The sequence below is a fragment of the Pogona vitticeps genome, chromosome 3, assembly GCF_051106095.1.
Source record: "Pogona vitticeps strain Pit_001003342236 chromosome 3, PviZW2.1, whole genome shotgun sequence".
Taxonomy (NCBI): domain Eukaryota; kingdom Metazoa; phylum Chordata; class Lepidosauria; order Squamata; family Agamidae; genus Pogona; species Pogona vitticeps.
The window spans coordinates 40,238,230-40,257,621 of NC_135785.1; the positions used below are offsets into that span (position 1 = coordinate 40,238,230).

Here is a 19,392-nt window from a genome sequence, read left to right on the forward strand (position 1 = left end):
CCTGGTGCTCCTTGGAGAGAAATCGTGGCCAGCCAGGTTTGCTTCTTCACTTGAAACACCTTCAATCGGGGGTGGAAAGATCACCTGAGCTCACCTGAGTTCTCTCTCTCTCTTTGGGTGGCGCAGGATGTCGTTTAGCCTAGCGAGTCAGGGTCAAATCCTGCTGTGGTGGGTCTGGAAAAGGGAGACTACCTGCCTCTGATCGCGGGGCTCTTCTTTCTCTTGATGGTCGCTTTTTCTAACTAGTCCTGCACCATCTCTCCTTTGGGAAGCCCTTGGTACTGTTATTTACAGGAAGCCAATAACCAAATAGGGTGTGGTGACGGGAAAGTAACCAACTTCTCTGCTGACTCGCTCGATTTCGATGGTCTGCTGATGGATGGATTGAATTTGCTGGGCCCGATCCTTAACCTTTGCACCATGCAGCGGGGCAGCAGAGGTGAGCAAGGGAGAAGCTGAGGGATAGTTGTTTGTACCACTGTCTGCCCTGCCCTGCCCATGACCAGACACGGAGAGCACGATAGGAGGATAGCCCAGCCGCTCTTCCCCCTTGTTCCCAAGTCGTCGCCCCCGCTCTCTAATACGGGAGAAGCGGCAGAGTTCAAGAATAGAAAATCCATCCAAAGATTGAAGGAGCTTCCAAATTAAAATAATCAACTTGCTCCACCCCCTGGACTTTCCAGCGTCTGCCGCACGTCGGGATAACGGAATGAGAGTTTGTAAATTACTGTTTGACCCTCCCCTTACTCGCTACGGTTGCTAATCCGCTGATTTTCCTCAGAAAGAAATGTGACATGATTAGGAATGCTTGGTGAGAAGGGACAGATAGGAAATGTTACTCTAGAGCAAACAATCTGTTGCTTCAGGGAGATTGAAAGGTGGAGGCTTCAAACTTCCCCTACATGCACTCCAGAGAAAGGATGTAAACATGCATTACAGAAACAGAACAAAAGCAGCAACTGATTAAAGCACACATAGACATAACCTCAGCATTTGATAGCAGTTCATGGTAGTCTGGTTTAGGTATCTGGTTGCAGAGTTAAAGTTAAGAGTTCCATTCCCCACTGTGCCTCTTTGACAGGGGCTGGATTCTGATGATCCAGAGGGTCACTTCCAACTCTACAGTTCCAAGCTGGTGACAGCGACGACAACAACAACAGTAATAATAATAATAACCTTAGAACTGCAGAGTTGGAAGGGAGCCTATGAATCATTGAGTTCAGCCCCTGCTGCTGAGTGTAGTAAATCACACTACAGCAGGCCAATTGAATCAATGGAGATTTGCTAAGTCAACTCCTTCATAAATTCCATTGATTCTAGTGTGAGTTAATACGCTAAGCAACAGGAACTGGTCCATAATTTATTTGGACTACAACCCACCAGACTCCTCCAACCAGCATAGTCAGTTGAGATACTATGTATCTTGTTATTGAGACAACAGTAGTACAGTATCTGTGCAAAATTTCATGTTTCTAATTTCAGTTACAAGATAGCAGCTACTAAAATCCTCCAGCTAGCTTCTTTGGACTACAGTCCACTGAGCTGGGGAAGATATGGAGGCAGTGACAGATTTTATTTTCCTGGGCTCCATGATCACTGCAGATGGAGACAGCAGCCACGAAATTAAAAGACGCCTGATTCTTGGGAGGAAAGCGATGACAAATCTTGACAGCATCTTAAAAAGCAGAGACATCACCTTGCCAACAAAAGTCCGAATAGTCAAAGCTATGGTCTTTCCTGTCGTGATGTATGGAAGTGAGAGCTGCACCATAAAGAAAGCAGACCGCCGAAGAATTGATGCCTTTGAATTGTGGTGCTGGAGGAGACTCTTGAGAATCCCCTGGACTGCAAGGAGAACAAACCTATCAATTCTAAAGGAAATCAACCCTGAGTGCTCACTGGAAGGACAGATCCTGAAGCTGAGGCTCCAGTACTTTGGCCATCTCATGAGAAGAAAAGACTCCCTGGAAAAGACCCTGATGTTGGGAAAGTGTGATGGCAAGAGGAGAAGGGGACGACTGATGATGAGATGGCTGGACAGTGTCTGCGAAGCAACCAACATGAATTTGACCCAACTCCGGGAGGCAGTGGAAGACAGGAGGGCCTGGCGTGCTCTGGTCCATGGGGTCACGAAGAGTCGGACACGACTAAACGACTAAACGAACGAACCACTGAGCTCCCTCAACTAGCATGGTCAATTGGTATTCATTTGTTTCTCCATGCAATATTTGTTCATGCTGTTTTGAAGAGCTTTCTGGACAAACTAACTACCCAATTTTATGTATAAATACAATATATAAACCTCTTTTCATTTAAATCTTTGTATGTAACTGAAGGCACGGTGTATAACATTCCTAAGCATTCTTCTGTCAGGAAGAGACTGTAGGGAATGTAATTCTTTGCTTCTCATAATTGTGTATGAAAACAAGCAGCTGCTGCTCACCTGCAAGATAGTGATTTCTAATGAGATTATTTCTGCTAGTATCGATGAGATTTTTCACATTTGTGAGACAGACTTTTCTGCAAACACCTAGGAAACCAAGACATGAACGCTCTTTTCACAGCCGCTTTTGTGGCTTTCAGAAGCTTTTTGCCTGCCCACTCGGGCGAGGCATGTGCAGGAGAGCACGCAGAATGGCATGATGGGGCAGGGGCTATGGCGAGCCTTTAAGAGGCTGCTTGCCCCACCATCTTACCTTTCACCAGAAGTCATTGGCTCATCCACCCTTTGTCAAGAGTGAGCTTTGATGGTCACTTCGGGGCCAAGTGGGAATTTTTGCCTTGCCCTTGATTGGCACTTAGAGCAGATGTGGTTCTGCCCATCCCATTCACAACCTTTCATTATTGGTAAGGGTGAGGTGAGGTTGATATTGTGGTCACACTGGCAGGTAGTGGCAGAAGTCATGAGTCTGAAAGTGGGGGCAGATCGTCTCAAGTCCTGAGGATCATTCGGGCTGAGTCCTTGTGGGGGAAACTTCCAGATTTTACTGGAACTCAACAGTTAAGGCCTGTGTCTGGGGCAAAGCCAGCCTCAGGCACACGGCATGACTCTGCCCTGTGTTAGGCCCCCTTTTGAAAGGGGAATTTTGTATTAATGTGTTAATGTTCAATAAATTTTGGGCCATGTTTAACCCATCTCCTTTGTCAAGCCTCATCACTCCAGGCTGGGCGGGCAATGAATGTGGTGGAAAACACAGCGGAAGTGTTTTAGAAAACTTCAATTTCTAAGAGGTACCAAAAGAATAAGCTCTGGGAAGGGTCTCTTCTTTCAGAGTATGGGGCAGGGCATTTGTCTACTCATCCCAAGAAGAAGGGACTGGTTAAACCACTTCTGAGTATTCAGTACCTAGGAAATCCTGAAAAGCGCCATCATAAGTCAACTCAATTTCTATGAATCTTCTTGGCCTATATATTTGCAAATAAACTTAAGTATTTAAAAAAAAATTAATTTCCAGCACTTTGCTTCAGAAAGAAACCAGATCTGGCTGAGCTGGAGGAAATTCTCACTATTTGGAGATAAGTATATTCAAAGAGCATGTACAAACTATTAAGGTTTTTATTCAGTGTACCTGGTGGGGACAGGCTGGAAAAGGATGTACTGGTTTTTTGGGTTTTTTTACATATTTACTTAAAATATATAATCTGTCCTATATCACCAAATTTCAGGATAGAGTACACTAAATTGTGTCTTTTTAAAACCTCTTTAAAATTATTTAAAACAAATTAACTGAATCTGAAGAACGGAAAGCCAAATCACAATCTCACTGGTTTAATGTCCTTGCCGTACAGCAAAACTAAGAGTACCTTGAAGACTAACAAGTTTCATTTTCAAAAACATTTCTTTAAGTTGCCATGTGTCATGTTCAGGGCTGGCCTGTGAGCTAGGAGGGCAGCCAGAGGATGCAGCACAAAAGGAAGGTGGGCACACAGAAAGAAACAGCTGAATTGCAGCTTCTTGCATTGCATGATCAAGCTTCTTGCCTCCAGGTATTCTTTCTTCTTTTCTAATATGAAGCCTTAAAAAGACAGATATCTGCCTTGCCACATTGTACTTTGTTGCCTTTCCTGGAGTTCCTGCAGCTTGTGTTTCTGGCATCAATGTGCTGGTTCTTGCGACTGTGGAGACCCTGGAAATGGGTGGCTTGTCTCAGTGCTGTGGCATAACCCTGGAGGTATTGTGGTTGCTGCAGACATGGAGGCCTCAAATTCAAGGAAGTCAGGTTGGGTTAGCTCTGCAATCTCAAGCTGGCTCAGGTGGTCAAAGGCCAGGACGGCTGAGGGGTCTCCACTGCAGTCAAAGTCTTTGTGTCCATATCCAGACAGCTGTCGGATGCCTCACACATGATGATGCAGTCAGTAAGGAGCTGCCTCGTCACAGTCTATGATGATCTGGCAGCTACTATCAAAAAATCCCCAAGAGAGAGCAGCTGATCATTCTCAGAGACTTTAACACCAGAGTTGGTGCTGATCACAATTCTTGACCCAATTGTCCAGGCTGTTTTGCCATTGGGAAGATGAACAAAAATGGCCAATGCTTGCTGGAGTTTTGCTGTTACTATGGTCTTTGTGTCAGCAACACATTCTTAAGTATTTCAACACAGAGTTTCCTGGAGACATCCAAAATTGAAGTATTGGCATCAGCTCAATTTGATCCTCACTAGACGCTTTGGCCTTCCTAGTATTATGATCACACACAGTTATCAGGCTGCTGATTGTGATACTGATCACCCCCTGGTGTGTAGTAGAGTAAAACTGTGAATGAAGAAATTGTATTAACAAAAATATGAAGGAAGACCACATATTGACATCAGCAAGACTCACAATCAAAGAAAAGTGGAGGAATTTACCCAAGCACTTGAGGAAACTCTTCCAGGCCCGGCTGATGCAAATGCACCTGAACGATGGGAACATTTCAAGAATGCTGTTTATAACACCACTTTGTCCACATTCATCAAGAAGACCAATAAGACTGCAGACTGGTTTGAAGCCAATTCTGAGGAAATGATGCTAGCCATCAAGGAAAAGAGGAGAGCTCTAGCAACATACAAAGCCTGTCCTAGTGAGTATTACTTGCAGGCTCTTTTGAGTTGCTCATAGCAAAGTCCAACAGGCTGCCAGGAGATGTTCTAACAATTATTGGCTTCAGCTCTGCTCTCAGATACAGATAGCAGCAGACACAGGTAACATCAAGGGAATGTATGATGGTATCAATCAGGCGTTAGGTCCAATGTAGAAGAAATCTGCTCCCTTGAAGTCAGCTACAGGTGGGATCATCCAGAACTAAGCACAGCAGATGGACCACTGGGTGCAGCACTACTCTGAGCTATATTCCAGAGAGAATGTAAGTAACCAAAGAGGCATTAAATAACATCAAGGTCCTGCTTGTCTTGGAAGAGTTGGACAGCGAACCAACTTTAGCAGAAATAAAAGCGGCCCTGGATTCCCTCACCTCTAGCAAGGCACCTGGGAAGGATAACATCCTTACTGAAATGCTGTAAAGAGATCATCACCACTGAGCTGTATGAAATCTTTTTTCTTTGCTGGAGGGAAGGTGGACAAGAAGGATGCAAACATTGTCACATTGTATAAGAACAAAGGAGACAGGTGCAACTGCAGTAACTACTGTGACACCTCTCTTCTCAGCAGCTACCATATTCTCTAGACTCACAAAGAGAATATGGGTTAATAAGAAGCTGATGGCATATACCAAGATCCAGGTCTATAGAGTCTTTGTCCTGAGTATACTCCTGTACTGCAGTGAGTGCTGGACCCTTTGTGCACAGCAGGAGAGGAAGCTGAACACGTTCCATATGAGTTGTACCTGACACATTTTTGGTATCACCTGGCTATAACAAGCTGGAATTTTTAGCATGCATACATTACTGAGACAGCGAGGTATACGCTGCCTCGGGCATGTCACGAGAGTCAGATACCAAAAGATCTCCTGTATGCAGAATTAGTGCAGGGAAAGTGTCCCAGACCACAGCTGTGATACAAAGATATCTGCAAGTGGGATCTGAAGGCCTTAGAAATTGTCCTCAACAGATGGAAAAGCTTGACATATTAGTGTTCAGCCTGGAGGCAGGCGGTGCAGCATGGGTGAGGCAAAGAGACAGTCCCCAAACCAGCAAAATCAGGGAGCTGGACAGGGGACAGATTGTATTTATCTTCTGTGTGTGTGTGTGTGTGTGTGTGTGTGTGTGTGTGTGTGGGATTGCCACTCTCAAATTGGCCTTCTCAGCCACACTAGATGCTGTTCCAAGTCCTCTATTCAGAGCATGTTATCATAGTCTCTCAAGACTGAAAGATGCCTAATCTAAATGTCTCCTTCATAGTTTTACATTTGAGCAAAGGAGAATTTTACTTCGAACACTAAATCTTTGGTTCTCACACACTATTTTGACAGTGTGGGGTGTGCTGTAATATCAGTACATATTTCCATTTATTATCATTATCTTGAAATATGGCTGTACATCCTTTAAGGCAGCATCCTTGCTCTGATAAATGCACACACACATCCATACAAATGAGCAGTGCACTCAAGGTGCTTATGACAAGTTACTACTCCTACTTGCTGTTTGAACACACCGTCCTCCATCCAATTCATTTTACTGCATGCCTTATCCACCTGGACATGCCCACTGGCCTCATGCCAGGTTGTACCTTCAGTCATAATTTTGCCCTGACAAATATCTGGCAGACACCCATTGGTGAACACTTCGTTAACTCACTGAACTCTCCAGATTTGTCACAAATCATTTGCCTCTAAATGCCTGCACCAATATAAACAGGAGGTGCCTCCCTGCTTGTCTTCCTCTGTAATAGCTGTAAATAGCTGATTTCACAGCATTTGCACCTGCTGCTCCACTCACAACTGGCCAACACTCAACTGTAAGCCAAAGCTATTAGCAAGAGAAAGAGCATCTTTCTCCAAAGCCAGAAGACAAACTGGCAGCTCCCTTGTGCCTGCCCAGGTTCTGTTTGGCAGGCATACAAATGAACAAGACAAAACTAGTCATGGGTTACCCACATGGAAACCAATGGGGTACATTAACTTTTTGATTTCCATGGGACCAGAATATAACAAACATAATCTGGATTAGGGATGTAAATACTGCAGCCTCTTGCACTTTGCAAACCAAGGTGGGGAGAAACCCCTCTCTTCTATTTTGTAGTTCGATTTCGCTGTGCAAAGGTGGTTGTTACTGTTGATTTCCTGATAAATCTCATGGAAAACCTTACAGTATTTCTCAGATTTGTATGCGTTTTTTCAAGGGGAAAACCCCCACATCCTGATCCCTGCAGCATTGTTACAATTCCTATACAAAGTGACCTTTTTCCTGTGCAAGATTCCCTGGAAAGAGAACTGAGCTAGGCAGGACTTGGCAGCTTCTTGTGCAAAAGCAGACAAAAATGAAACAAATAAGAATCTTACTTTTGTAGGAAGCCAGGAAACTTTGATGTTGCGTAAAGAAATCTCAGTGTGGTATGACTGAGAAACTCACTGAGAATGATTTTTTTTTCCAACTAGATGCCACATAATCTAGTAGATCAATTCAAACCAACTTGTATTTGAAATTAGCATAAAATGTTGTGCAGTATTTATTTTTGCCATGGTCTTGCCATTTCCCCCGTCTGTATTATCCTCATCAAGAGAGCATGCCTGTTCTATCCTGCATGCACACATAAGTAATGGGAACAAGGCAATCTTTATGCAGCTTTTCATTAGACAATCAATTCCATCTTTATACACTTTTTCTTTTTTATAAGCATGTTGCAATTGTTGAGATTCTGAGTATAGTAACCTTTCCATTCAAACTGCATCACTGACAAGGGAAAAAAGAATTCATGATAGTATACCACTGAGTCCATCCCTATCATTTCTCATGTTATTTATGCAGAGTGGGATGAAATGCTATTCCAGTACTGACCTTGGCTATTCTATTATCCTAGAAAATGTTGCTGCACCTGTTGCCAATTTTAAAATGAGCAGCACGCACTGTGCTAAATACACACATGCACACAGCACCCAGTTTCTCAGCTTTTAAAAACTCTGATTAATATACACTCAGAGCCCTGTAAGACCATAAAAAGACAGACTTGTCCATGTGTACATAAAATAAATTTCCCCTTATTGTTTTATTATATCACTTTTGGGGCAATAGAAATTGTAGGTGCATGGCCTTTGATCTATGATGGCACCACAGTTGGGAGCAAAGTGGTAAAGCATCTCCTTACACCCCATCCTACAGAGTCAATCAGGATCAGGCCCCCTGTGTTTACCCAAGAGTAAGAAAGCACAGGAAAGACATAGGTGCTACAAGAAGTTTAAAATATCCTCTAGTTTGTTACGTTTTCCCATCTACAGCCTTAGTTATGTCACATTCATGCAAGTCCTCAATGAAGTCCTCAACCAGTATCTGATGGTCATGCATGTGTAAACCAGATAAAAACTGTCAGTTTGACATAAGAACAGCAAGAGACAGAGACTCATGAACCCACAAGTAACAGCCCAAATTCTTTCTACAAGCCTGTTCAAGAATTGCAATGCTTGGAGACTCACTAAGAGTGTAAGAAAACAGTCTATCTCTAGATTCTTCATTTCTGTTTTCTCCCCCAGTTCTACATGTGAATATTGACCAGTCTGAAGAGGGGCAGCTCCATTATTTGTGGATGCTATTCACATGAGTGGAGATTCCAAAAAGAGTTGGGTCTCTAGTGGATCCTTGCACCACTGATCCAAGTATAGGGGAGCCCTATGTATCCAGGGTGAATATACATGGATTCATAACACCTGAACACATCTTGTCTCTTTCTTCATCTCTGACCCGAACTGCAGACCACCCAGGGGTTCCTTCATAGATATTTAGATCACAACACCCAATCTGCAGGGACAAAGAAAGAAATATGTTATATACATCACCTTAAAAATTGAGTTTTCAGATTGACTGTCATTAATGTCAGGCAAATGTCAATAACTCCATGTAAAGGAAGGAATGTGACCTTTTCCCTCTTGTCTTATAATTTCTGGGGGGAAAAACAATGAGCCATGTCGGATCAAAATGAAACAGAACACTTCTCTATATGGAGATTATTTTGGCTTTTTAAAGATGGTACAAGTCATGTAACCCAATGACCCTTGAATAAGAAATAAATTCTCCATGACTGGCCTACCTTGAAATATCTAGTACATTTACATAATACCAAAGGTGAGAGGATTCAAACCAAACTTTATTTTCAGGACTATGATTCCTAAAATATCTCTTCTTTCCAGGATATCCTTCACCAAGGGATCTCTAATTGCTTTAGACTACAACTCTCATTATCTCTAGCTGGTGAGCTATCATTGGCCTTATTGGATTGACATCAAGGGACACATACTTGGAAGACAGTGGATTGGAGAAACTTGTACTAGAAGAAGCTCAAGGCAGCAGGCACCGTCTTTCCCATCTCCATTTAATTATATTTCTAAGTTAATTTACTGTGAAAGATACTGACTAGGCCCAGGTCACCTTCATGGTTGAAAGGAGACTGGCACATGGGTGTTTGTAAACTGATCCAATACTCTAACTTTGGCAAAAAAATTGGCTATTGACATGATGCAACTAAATGGAATGAATGAAATTCAAGATTGTATACAGTTATTGTGATAAGACTAGGGTTGCCAAGCTAGCAGCATCCCTTTCCCTGGGAAATTCGAACTCTGGAGGTAGGTAGGTTAGGATGAAAAATCACAGGGTTGGGTCTGGCTAAGGTCAGCAATGCAAGAACCCATTAACTCTTTCACAAGTAATCACCCTTTGCTCCTTTTTGCTTAGCTTCACTTCATTTTGCTTTGCTTTGGCTGCACTTGCATTGTACAAACACAACACATATATAAACACTTTCATACAGAGTCAGTGAGCTAGTGACCAGATGGGAATGGGATAGAAGTATCAGTCTGTTAGCAGACTTCTGGTGAGAGTGCTGCCTAGAGTGAAGGTGTCTACTACATGTATGGAAAGTTTTGGCATTGGTTTAACCCAGTGGTTCCCAACCTTGAGTAACCCAGGTGTTCTTGGACTGCAATTTTGAGAAGCCTTTACCATCAGCTCTTCTGGCCAGGGTTTCCAAGAACATCTGGGTTACTCAAAGTTGGGAATCACTGGCTTAACCAATCCAAACTGGATGTTTTGGAGTCAGAAGAATAGATCAGAGTGGTCAATTGACCAGATGGGTGGGACATAAATACAATCAATCAATCAATCAATCAATCAATCAATCAATCAATCAATCAATCAATCAATCAATCAATCAATCAATCATCTTTTATTCACTTTGTCTGAAGCTGCTCCATTCCCCCATGTTGTTCAACACTGATCACCAGGCTACACTAGCTTCAGACCAGCATGGTGTTTTCACTTCTATTGGGGACAAAAACAGGAAGGCAATAGATAGTGGACCAAAGGTGCCCTTCATATGGTCTGTCTTCATATGAGTGAGCCAACAAGGCTTCAGAAGTAGCAGACAATCTAACTACTTCTCCTTTACCCATTTAGGGTCACTTTACCGGCATATTAGGAGCCTCGTGGCACAGTAGTTAAAACGCCGTACTGCAGCTAAAACTGTGCTCACGACCTGGGGTTCAAATCCCAGGTAGCCGGCTCAAGGTTGACTCAGCCTTCCATCCTTCCGAGGTCAGTAAAATGAGTACCCAGCTTGCTGGGGGGGCAATGTGTAGCCTGTATAATGAAATTGTAAACCGCCCGGAGAGTGCTTGTAGCACTATGGGGTGGTATATAAGTCCAAAATTAATAATAATTAATTCTATTATTAGTAGAGACAGAGCAGAGCATTGTTGTTGTTTACTCGTTAAGTCATATTCAACTCTTTGTGACCCATGGACCAGAGCACGCCAGGCCCTTTTGTCTTCCACTGCCTCCCAGATGGAAAGAACATAGTGGCAGTTAAAGGTAACAGTGACTGAAAAGATCTCTACATGAGGTCTAAGAAAGTACTCTGTCAAACTAGACAATACTAGGATAGACAGACCAACAGAGTGTCTTAGTTTGCTTCATATAATATACACTAATCAGTATTTAAAAAGATAGTGTGCCAATATTCCCAAACTTTTATTCCAGAAAAAAATAGACTGGTTAGAGGGCTTCCATTTTTGTATTCTTGTGCAGAGAAAAAGTTGGTTTTAAAACTTTTCTTTTAAATGAATGTTTTCTGGAGAACTCTCACACCTGGAAACTTTTTCTGAATGTGCACCTAAGAGGCATAATTTACATTTCTAAGCAACAAGAGTCTACTAATAAAGCTAGCACACTGATTAAAAATACAGGGTGCTACTTAAAGTATGATTTCCATTCAGGAAAACCTCCACACATAATCCTTGTTTACTTACATGTATTTACAGTGCAAAAGGACAATCAAGCTTCAATCAAATTCATTCCCAAAGAGCTACAATCCTACATTTGGATTCATCAGGTTCATAATGTCAACCCTATAATCTAAAATTAATGGCAGGGTTTAAGTTTGACATACAAAAGGTTCCACTTCAATATCTGGTAACTCTCAGCAGAGCGGTTCAATATATGTTTGAAACCCTCAGGTACTGTTGTCATTCATTGCAGAGACAGAACACAGAACTAGACACAGTAATGCAAGTTCATAAGGTAATTATGTGATAAGTACTATTATATTGCTGGAATACAAAGGAATAAACAACCCTAGAATGTGGGAAATTTACTTTCTAGACCGTAACACCTTGAATGCTCCAACGAGAAGAGCCACCAGAGATTCTACAATAAAGAAGAAAACTTAAACTGAGCAATGAATTGTAGAATCTGATAAAGGTGCCTTTATACAAAGCCTTCCAATGTGTGGAACAGGAAAAGGTATGAATCATTTTTTTGGGGGGGGGGGAAGTGTTCCACAACATTTGATAGTCCTGATATGTAACCTATTCTCAAGACAAGAAGATAGGGTCAGTACAGGTTATGGACAAAGAGAATGGTTTCCAATCGACAAATATGTCAGATGGGGTATATTATATCCCACCCACCCCCAACTGATTCAGTTCTGGTATATATCAGGGCAGCTGGAATAGTACCACATTCCCACCAGAAAGCAACAGCATTTGGAGGCTAACAAAATAAAAAGGGATGATTATCATAAGGGTGAATGTGGCTGCACTGACTGACAACTTCAAATACCAATGAAGGTAATGAACCCCTTCATCACTCTCCAACCATTAACAGAATGTGGAATATCCCTGAGTGGAGTTACCCGGGCTTTACATTGCTTCTCAGACTACTTTTCTGCTCATTTGAATAAGATCCTAACTAGGTTAGTGTTTCACCTTGACTTTAGTCCTGGATGTGTGTACAACTGCATTGGGTTGGTTGTCTTCTTGTCTGGACTTTAAATGATCAGCCTTCAGTTTTAGCACAGTGTATTCTGTCTTTCTTTTACTCCATTATCCCCCTTACACCTGGGTTTTGGATCCCTCTTTCTGTTTGCACTCTCTTCTGTATCTACCATGTTGGAGTCTTCTTCCTTGCCTTAGCTTGCTGCTGTCACCAGTAGATTGTTTCAGGCATTGTCTACAGAGTGTACTGCTTAAGTGCTTCTAGCTGCCTTCCCTCTCTCATGCTACACTGGGTTTAGGGGTACATATCTGTCAGGATTTTTTTTCAAACCAAACTTCCTATTGCTGCCACTGGCTTGCCTTAGGCATTGCCCACAGAGTATACTGCCTAAGTGGCTATAGCTTTTCTCTCTCTTATGCTGCATTTCTCATGGGGCCATAGCTGGCAGGAGCCTCAGCAGTGGCAGAAGTAGTGCCTTCCTTTTCTTCATTGTACTGTAGGAGGTTCTCTGTGTTCATGCCAAATAGAGCAGTAAGCATACATAAGGAAACTCACCCCTAGTGTTCTGGAGGTCAGAAAGGAAATCTTTACAAAAACTCTTTCTGAATGTGACAAACATGCCTTGTTCTTTCCTTAACCCTCTACAAACCCATGCCAAGTTGAGTGATGAATACAATAAAGGCATACTTATCCCTGATGTTCTGTGGGTCAGGAAGGAATTTTTTCCTAGGTGTTAAAAGAAGTCTGCAAACAGTGGCCAGAGAATTGGAAAAGATCAGTCTACATCCCAATCCCAAAGAAAGGCAGTGCCAAAGAATGCTCCAACTACCGCACAATTGAACTCATTTCACATGCTAGCAAGGTTATGCTCAAAATCCTCCAAGGCAGGCTTCAGCAGTATGTGGACCGTGAACTCCCAGAAGTACAAGCTGGATTCCGAAGAGGCAGAGGAACTCGAAACCAAATTGCTAACATGCGCTGGATTATGGAGAAAGCCAGAGATATGGAACAACTGATTGGTTCAAAATTGGGAAAGGAGTACGACATGAAGAACATGTCATGCGAAAGGCTGTACTGGAGTAATCCCAAGCCGGAATTAAGATTGCCAGAAGAAATATCAACAATCTCAGATATGCAGATAATATCACTCTGATGGCAGAAAGTGAGGAGGAATTAAAGAACCTTGTAATGAGGGTGAAAGAGGAGAGTGCAAAAAAACGGCCTGAAACTCAACATCAAAAAAACTAAGATAATGGCCACTGGTCCCATCACCTCCTGGCAAATAGAAGGAGAAGATATGGAGGCAGTGACAGATTTTACTTTCTTGGGCTCCATGATCACTGCAGAGGGAGACAGCAGCCACAAAAATTAAAAGACGCCTGCTTCTGTGGAGGAAAGCAATGACAAACCTTGATAGCATCTTAAAAAGCAGAGACATCACCTTGCCAACAAAATTCCGAATAGTCAAAGCTATGGTTTTTCCTGTCGTGATGTATGGATGTGAGAGCTGGACCATAAAGAAAGCAGACCGCTGAAGAATTGATGCCTTTGAATTGTGGTGTTGGAGGAGGCTCTTGAGAGTCCCCTGGACTGCAAGGAGAACAAACCTATCCATTCTAAAGGAAATCAACCCTGAGTGCTCACTGGAAGGACAGATCCTGAAGCTGAGGCTCCAATACTTTGGCCATCTCATGAGAAGAGAAGACTCATTGGAAGAGACCCTGATGTTGGGAAAGTGTGAAGGCAAGAGGAGAAGGGGACGACCGAGGATGAGATGGCTGGATAGTGTCTGCGAAGCAACCAACATGAAATTGACAGAACTCCGGGAGGCAGTGGAAGACAGGAGGGCCTGGCGTGCTCTGGTCCATGGGGTCATGAAGAGTCGGACACAACTAAATGACTAAACGAACGAAAGGTTGTGGCAGATATTGTGTTCTTTCCTTTTTCCATCTGTCTGTGTGCCTCGCTGAATGGTGTACACATGTGTACTCTTCCCTGGAACTGGAAAGCAAATCCTTCTGGAATGTGGCAAGAATGGAAGTTGGGCATGGGATGGAAGTTGTGCCTTCTTTCCCCATTCTCCTCCATGAGATCATTCACAGTTAGGCAGTGCACACACTCATACTGTACTCTGCTCTCATGTGAAATACTAGACAAGGATGTTCTTCCTGTGGACAATATAATGATCTTGCCTGCTTCTAACACTGGGTAACAGTGGGAGGCGCCTCCTCACAACCTAAGATGATTGTTGTCTTGCCACTAACCTATTGCTAAAATTCTAATTCTACTGTAATTTTCTCTATTAAAGTGAATAGGAGCAACAAAGTTTAATATTTCCATAACTGGAAAGAATGAATTTGAGGTCTGCATCAAACATTGGAGTATGGATTGCCTGAAGCAAATTGGGTCCCTGTTTGAACTACTGAATTAGCATCCAGACTGTATCACAAAACTTTTGCACAGCCCTAGTTCTTAGTATGATGTTAACTTACCCATCTTTTTACTTTTTTTTTTTTTCTGGAAGGTATGTCTTCCAGCAGCTGTGTATTATCTCTACTCCTAGATATTGAGGCCCTGAATTTTCACAGTGTTTTTGAGGTGTCAAGTTGCATTTTTGGGTTTTGGGGATGTGACATCTGTTGGGCAGAGCTGTACCTTATTCCGTGGTGTAATTTTTGGCTTTTTGTTTGGTACAATTTGCCAACCTTCCTTATGCTTTATTGTTTGGGAAATATGTCAAGGAGGTTTTTACAGGAAAATATAAAGACTGTAAGGGGACAATACTTTATTTTCATTTTACATTTATTTTTATTTACTTTTAAGGAATAATGGTTTTCTATGGTAAGCTTCATGCTTTCATTTGCTGCCATTTGAACTGTCCATATGTTATAGCTGAGAAGTTCATCAAAAACATTTGCAGTGACTGTTATACAGTAATGTATGGATTCCAGGCTCTAAGTAAACACAGAACGACACTCAGTTCCAAATTAGTTATGGCAACTGGAATGGCATATCTGTTCAAAAGGTGGCAATAAAAATTACTCCATTCAGTTTCCATAACTGAAAAACAGCCTATCAGTTTAATTATTAAATTTCTTGAATAAATAGTTCTGACCTTGTTATTTGGGAAGGTGCAGTTGGAACACCAATCAAGCATCTCATTCAATAATATATATTTTTCTCCACCAAGAACCTAAGCAATCTATTTTCAGTTTTGTTCAATTGAAAAGTTAACTCATGTCAAGTTATGTTGGTGAAGTCAATCTGCTCTAACCAAAATGAGGGGCTGTGTGTTTCTAGCCATTAAATGTGAAGATCCATGTGCCATTTACAGTGTAAAGATAAAAAAGAGCCAATTTAAATGGTAGATTTTTAGTGGTACTTGCCCAATGCAACTTTCTTTGAGAGAGCTCAGCTGATCTCCCTCCTTCTTAGTTTTCATTACCCACTTTCAAAACGTATCTGCTTTCACTAAAGGTGGGTGAATCTGTTAAAATCTAAACTGTTGTGCTCTCTTATATTGCTGTTTTATTCCTTTTAGGCTTCTTTTGTGCAGTTGTAAAGCAATGTATATGTCCAAATTGTGCAGGAAAGGTATATAAAAATAAAATAGATTTCATTCCATATACAGATGAGCATGGTTTTATGTACAAATTTCTATACAGATGAATCCAGTTGTAATATATCTCAGTTACAATACTACAACACATGGTGCAATTTTGTGATGAAATCAGGAGCAATGCATAAAATGTAAGCAGAATTCTTACAAAACAGGAGAAAAAATGAATCACTCGATAAGGATGGAGGCCTGGCAGAGATGTGGAGGAAAAGTGTGCAGATACAACAGTGACTTTCGGTTTCTAGTAAACCTTGAGACTCAACAAATCAAGCACAGTAAAATGCCTTCAAGAAATGGGGTTGACAGCTTCAGCTCCTCTCTTCTGGCAGGTGATAATTTGCCACCAAAATACTATGAATAACAAGGCAGTGGAAGCAGATAAAATTCCAAGGGTGGCAAAATAAAGTTTTAATAACATCTTTGTTTTCCACAACCAAGAGGATGGGGAAAAATCCTTTGGGGGAAATTCCAACTGCTCAATAAAAATGTTCTATCCACCTGTGTATGTTTGTTATGGAGAATCTGTAGTGCACTAACAAGAAACCCACAACAGAATAATAGAAAGAGACCCAAAACACTATTTCTCAGAACAACCACAACTTTTTAACAATACTTTCAATGCCATCTTACAGTTTTACTCCAAAGAAGTACTGAGTTTAGTGGGGCTTTTTCACAAGTTGGTTGTATAAGACTGATTCAATAATGTCACCAGGGCAGAGAAGCAAGGGATCCCATTTACTTAATTTCTAATTGTTAATGCTTTCTTCCATGCATTACATAAACACACATACTAAATTGGGTCCTAATTTAGGCTCATGAGATAGGGCTGAATGAAGTGTAGTTCACTTCCCCTTGTCTCTTGCCAGCCCTTCCTATACCTAAAAAATGCTGCACAGAGCTTCAGAGAGCCCTGCTGAATGGAGTGAGCAGTGGTGTAAGGAAAAGGGATTTCCCCTAAACCAAATCAGCAAGACACCTTCTGCAAGGGGAAGTTTTCTAATATCACAAGGAAGATTATGGATCCAGCCCACTATGCTTAAATAAGTTTAACTCCATTATACTATGATTCCGTGACATACACAATTGATTGATTGTTAAAACACTGCACACAATTCGTGTTTGCCAACTGATGGTGTGCATTACACTAGATAACATTGTATGCTATTCTGACATATATATTTTTTATGGTGACAAAATTATGGCATTAGAACTTTGGCAGGAAAGATGGGGACAAACATTCATGGCAAAGGGCTCCTGTTCATGCAAACATTTCCTTCTGCACGTGTTAGCTGTGCATTCTCTGCTTCTTCATAAATGAAGATGTCTCCTAACATAGTGGTTGTTTTTAAAGGAAAACTGGTTTAGAGCAGTCATGCCAGATTATTTTTAAAGGGAAAACACACTAAGCAGGTCTACAGAGAAAATGCATTTATGGATTATCCATTACAAGCAGCAGATTACAGCATTTCTTAAGCACTCCCCTTCTCCTGCCATTTCTATGTACTCCTAAAGTGGAGATTCTGTCTAGTTCCTTTTATAGGTGTTCTACAGTAAAAATGAATGAAATCAGGCTGCTGTGAGTTCTTCAGGATCCTACCAGAAACACTAAAATGTCCTATGTTTTCTGAGGCCAGCCATGTTGACCTCATTTGCCACTTCACCCTCAAGCACTAAGAAAAAAACACCGCCCTGTTGCTGGAGAGTAGTGCAGTCAGTCCTGGCCTTCTCCCTGCATCTTTCACCCCAACTGTTCTTCAGAGCAAACTGAAGTCTGAACCTGTAGCACTTCTAGTGCCTGGAGGCAGAGCCTCAGTAGTAAGAGTGCTTTGGTTTGGAAAATTATGTTTTGTTATAGTTTATGGAGCAGTGGTTGGTTTCCTGGGCTGCTGAACATTTCTTCTCATACGGAATATAAACTTTTCCTGATCTCCTGGTGTGTGCGGGCTGCACAGCAAGCACATTAGTCTATCAGTTGCTAAAGCAGTGGAGCCCACGTAATGGCAAAATGAAATACCAAGGTAGCTGAGCAGTTGTTCAGTAGAATTTATGTTTTATGCTGCCATCGCTAGAATTCTTTCTTGAAAATTATTATCTTGGGGGTCTAGTGTCTCTGTGTTCTAGTGTTCCCCCTGGTAAGTAACAGACAGCTGCTGTTTGGTAAACATTAGAACATTAGCAGAATGTGTGCTGCATATGGTTGATTGCATCATTAGCCCCTGTGGTTTGGGAAAAATTAAAAAAATTCCAATCCCATCGGAAGGTTCTCAGGCTCCCATGGGATCATTTTCATTGTGGCAAAGCTGTTGGGGGCTGCAAGATGGGAGGGGAAGCCTTTAATTTCCAGAAATTGCCACTGCTGTTAAATCATCCCCCCAGTGGCAATTTTCAGAAATTAAAGATTTGACCTCTGCCTGCAGCCTCCCCAACAGCTTCTCTACAACAAAAAGGATCCCAAGGGATCCTCAGGAGCTGGGGTAGAGGATTGGAAAATTTTAATTTATGAAAAACTGCTGCAGCTAGTGACACCAGCAGCTTTACACTACTGTGTGTATTCACATTATATACTCACTTCCTCTATACCAGTGCCTCCCAATCTTGGGTAACCCAGGTCTTTTTGGACTGCAGCTCCCAGAAACCCTGGCCAGCCCAGTGGTGATGAAGGCTTCTGAGAACTGCAGTCCAAGAACAACTGGGTTCCCGAAGGTTGGGAATCATTGTTTTATGTCAGTGCCAGATGGAAGGTTGAGAGGGTTATGATAACTCATGATAATACCATGCTGCTTTTGCACCATGTGGCCATGCCATCATAGCATCAGAGATGGCACACAGTGATTGAAGCATATCCAACATATCATAAAGACAGAATGTGACAGTGGAGTCTTGAGCCGTTGCCCAAGATCAGTCATGCTTTTCACATAGCTCTACGAATATGTCCTCCTAACCATGTGTATCAATTGCTAAAGCAGTGGAGCCCACGTAATGGCAGTATCCTGTTGAAAATTTATGTGCACTGAACTCCAACTGTAAAAGCTGCCACACCTATCTCATGAGGTGCCAGTTGTGTCCAACCAACAACTCTTCAAATCACTACAGTGGCTTCTGTAGTTAGAGCTCTGCACACACATAGTTACTGACCAACGTCAAGGAGAGAGAATATAAGTACATTTTTATAGGAGAGGTACATCTATATTCAGATTAAGCAGGAAATAACAGGATTTAGTTGTGGTGTGGTGAAGGCAGGGATTCGATGTGGAAACAGCTGGGTAGACCTTAAGTATAAATAAGGACCTGGTCAGAAAAAAGGGGTACCCTTGCCTAGTTTGAGACACCTAATATAGAGCATGTGAAGCACATTATCGCAGACCAAAACAGAAACTCAGATGCCCCTGACTGCAACCAATTCATCATGTCACTCAA

At 42.0% G+C, this 19,392-nt stretch overlaps 1 long non-coding RNA gene across 1 annotated transcript in view; it reads right to left on the reverse strand.

Annotated features, from left to right (window-relative positions):
- Positions 1 to 278: 278 nt before the first annotated feature.
- Positions 279 to 19,392, reverse strand: part of LOC144587834 (uncharacterized) — a 48,055-nt gene continuing 28,941 nt past the window's right edge. The window contains exon 2 of the long non-coding RNA XR_013543005.1: positions 279 to 8,885. This is a non-coding gene — a long non-coding RNA (uncharacterized LOC144587834). The remainder of the gene's footprint in view (positions 8,886 to 19,392) is intronic.